This window comes from Triticum aestivum, chromosome 1D, assembly GCF_018294505.1.
Source record: "Triticum aestivum cultivar Chinese Spring chromosome 1D, IWGSC CS RefSeq v2.1, whole genome shotgun sequence".
Taxonomy (NCBI): Eukaryota; Viridiplantae; Streptophyta; class Magnoliopsida; order Poales; family Poaceae; genus Triticum; species Triticum aestivum.
In genome coordinates, this window is record NC_057796.1 from 241,437,779 (window position 1) to 241,441,855 (window position 4,077).

The following is a 4,077-nucleotide window of genomic DNA, read 5'->3' on the forward strand; positions in this document are numbered from 1 at the left end:
TAGCCCCCCAACCTCTCGTGCGCACGCACGCACGTTGTATATCTAGGTCACTCCCTCGAGACTGTCTCACTCTTTCTTCCGCACGGCGGGCCACACTCGCTCAATCTCGCTCTCTTTATCTGAGTCTCGTTTAACCTCGTTTTCTTTCACACACAAATGATATATCTCCCTGTTCGGGCCTCGATCGACACACTCTATACTCTCTCACGCAGATTGTCTATCTAGGTCAGTCCATCCAAGCCGCCGCCACTCTTTCGACCTCATGGTGGGCCACGCTCACTCAATCTCTCTCTCTCTCTCTCTCTCTCTCTCTCTCTCTCTCTCCGTATGTCTCGATTGACCTCGCTCTTTCTCGGACAAAAACAATATATCACCATGTTTGAGCCCAATTCGACCTATTCACATTGTATACTCTCTCACGCACATCGTCTATCTAGGTCACTCTCTCCAACCCGTCTCACTCTTTCGATCGCACGGCGACCCTATGTGATCAGTTGACCTTGCTTCCTCCCACGCACAAAATATATCTACACACGTCTGTGACTGGATCATCTCTCAAGCTCTATCTTACAGCCCTCACCCTTGCCAAAGAGCTCAATTGGACAATATCTCTCTAGAGCATATATATTTGTTCAATGAATGTCGGACCACACTCACTTTGTCTCTCTATCTATATGTCTCTCGATTGACCTCGCTTTCTCACACCGTATCTTCCACGCGTTGAAGCTACTACCTCTCCATCCCTCGCAAAGCCGGAGCTATTTACATTGCGAGGGGCACTCCAACCTTCGATTAATTTGTGTAGGCATTTATTCCGGTCGGTTTAGATTATATTTTCGTAGCATTCGGCCCACAACTACTCCAAACACCGTTGCAACCCGCGCAACTCCCCTAGTTGATTTCCCTCTGGCTCGGTCAGCGCTCTCTCGCACATCCTTTCTCGCCTTCAACGTCGCACCATGGTATTATTGAAAAAACTATGTTGTTCTCTTTAATTATTATAAATAAGCTACAAAACTACACACCGATGGAATGGAACAAATTTCGACCCACAAATTAAAGTGCTACAAACTACACACCAAGGGGCCCACATGTCATGAAACAAATTTGGACCCATATACAAATTAAAAAATAAAGGACGAGAATCGAACATGCGACCGGGCCTTCAAGACGCACGTCAATAGGCAACATATGTAGAATAGCAATGTTTGTTGTACCCCCTTTGTTCACATAATGTTTTTATATTTTCGACAGCCTAATTAATGGATAACATGTAATATTATTTTTAGTACTATTCACCTTCACTTACTGGTGGGTTCCATGTGTGCTCTCTCTCTCCTCCCCTTTTGCGTTTAGACGCACGGGCAAACAGGAAGAACTCGCGGGTGATGTAGCCGTTGACCATATCTGGACGCGTTCACAAGCCACGACACCAGTTTCACGTACTAGCAGCACTAGTCAGTGTGTACGTGCAATGCACGTTAATTTGGAAGTATATTAAGTGCATGCGGATATTAACTACTAGGATATTATTTGCGTGTTGTCATGTGATTAGCACTACTTTTGGCATGAAATTAACTGCACGCTAAACGTGTTGATCGCTCGACATTGAAGCAGTCTAGGTCGTTGGATGACAATGAATACATGTGGCTTGATGACGTTTTATATTTAATTTGATACGGCTCTAGCAGAACATTCAATCAATCAAACCATACATTTCGTTCAGTCTGACTCCGACTTTAAATTATACGACGATCGATATAAAATAAACGGAAATGATAAACGTTCGGATTTTAAGCATGGCAATCCGAACGTTTTTCATGGCAAATTTAGATTACGCGGCGGCGGCGGGGACGTCTCGCGGTGGGAAGCGGCTCCTCTGTCGTGCTCTGTGTGTCGTCGGGCCACTGACCGACGGCGACGGCGGCGTCTTGCGCCGTTGTTGGCGTACTCCTGGACGTTGGCCTAGCTTCAAGGAAGGCCAAAATGTTCTGGACTTCGGAGCGAGTCAACTGGCGGGAGGAGGCGACTGGCGTTGGTGCAAGGAAGCGGTCGACGGCGGCCATCCATGCCGCTGAGGGGGGCACTGGCACCCGCGCGGGGACAGGCGCTGTCAACGGCGTGGCGGAGACATTCGTGTGCACGGGCACCGGCACGGGCTCGCACGTCAGTGCACGCGCAGGCGCATGCGCTGGCAGGTGCACGGGCACCGGCACGGGCGTGCGCGTCAGTGCACGCGCAGGCGCATGCGCTGGCAGGTGCACGGGCGCGTGAAAATCGGCGGGGACCTCGTGGAACCCCGTGGGATCAAGCTCGGCGACAATGTGCGGCTCCCAGCCCATCAATGCCACGGGGATGGGCGCTGGCGTAGTCGGGGCGATGGGAGCCGGAATGGGAGCGGGGACAGGCGCGGCGTCTTCCCGCAAGGCCAGTTCAAGCTCGTCCCAAAGCGCCTTATGTTCTTGAGACTCCGGCCGGGTGTCTTCCTCAGGAAACTGAAACACTAAGGGCAGACCATCGTGATGCGGCATGGCGTACGTTTAGGTCAGGCTAGTTGGAGGTAGACGACAGGAGAATCGGAGAGGAAGAGAGAGGATTGTAGCGATACCGGGTAGCGCGGGGTTGATTTTAAACCGCGGCGCCGGTGACATTAAAAGTGGGAGCAGTTGGGACGGTGGTGGGCGGCGGAGCCTAGTCAAAGGGCTCGCCTCCCGGTGAGCCTACACAGCGGTCTGCTCGCACGCCTCCCTGACAGCCGGCGCAGCGGTCTGCTCGCACGCCTCCTGTCGACTCACACGCTTGCTCGGACGGCACCTGCCGATGAGAAGCGGGGACTCGTGGCGGCACGTAAACGCCCACGGTTTCAATAGTGAAAGCGTTCGCCTTAACGTGACAGGTCTTTGTTCCAAAATACCTTGGCTCTTCATTTGTGCAACTTGTCATAAGCAGCTTGTCTCAAATTCAAGAAAAAACTTACGAAGTAATATTTGTGCCATATCACGTGACCATGCTTAGTTTCAATAATTTATGATCACTTTTGGATTTTCTAAAATTTAAGATCCAGGATTCGAAACAATACCATAACCTGCATCATGCAATAAATTTTCAAGCCGTACATCTGTCTTGTTGTATTTCTTAAGAAAGGATTTGGTCAAACATTTTGCTTAGTTAGACTTCAGACAAGTTATATATGCAGAGTAAAAGGATAATCCCTCCGTACCAGTGCATTGCCTGATATATTAACTCAAGTACTAGGCACGAACAAACGGGCTCAATTATGTGCTCATCTTGGTGTAGTAGTAGTAGTACTAGGCAATGCAGTTGACGGGTGACCTTGACGAGCGGCGACCGAGGGAATTGAACCGTGCTCGGCACGGTAGGTAACGTTGTCTAATTACTAAAGCATCCCTCCGTTGTTCATCGGTAGTCATTATGGACCGGGGACATGAGGGGAATTTCCTAGGGCTGGAATTCTGGCCGCCAGATATTTCGACTTGAAACGCTGAGGCTCGACTGGTTGGGGTTGCCTAATGTGCGTACCACGCACGCCACCGAAGGACACGAGCCCAGTTTTTTTTAGGATCAACATGAGCCAAGGTCTGGCTGGTACGCCGTTGGGTCCTACCATTCGAGAATACGAACGGAACCTTTTAAATTGCCGAACGAATCTATGTGTATTACAATACCCGTATTTTCCTTGCAAATACTAATCTCAACGTGGTAATTGATTTATGACGAGTTGTTGAATTAGAGTGAGTTTGTGATATAGTGATCTCAACGTGGATTTCACATTTCATGGTATCCCTAGTAAGTTTTCCAATGAAAATTCAAATTTAAAAGATGAACAATATGGAGGTGAGAAAACATTGTATGTATCAAGCATATGACCACAGAGACACACACGCACGAACACAACAACAATCCAATAAGTATAGTGCATCTATTTTTCCAAACCATGCATGTATGACACGAATTCAAAAATACTCCTTCTATTCCTAAATATTAGTCTTTTAGAGAGTTCAACAAGTGACTACATACGGAGCAAAATGAGTGAATCTAGACTCTAAAATATGTCTA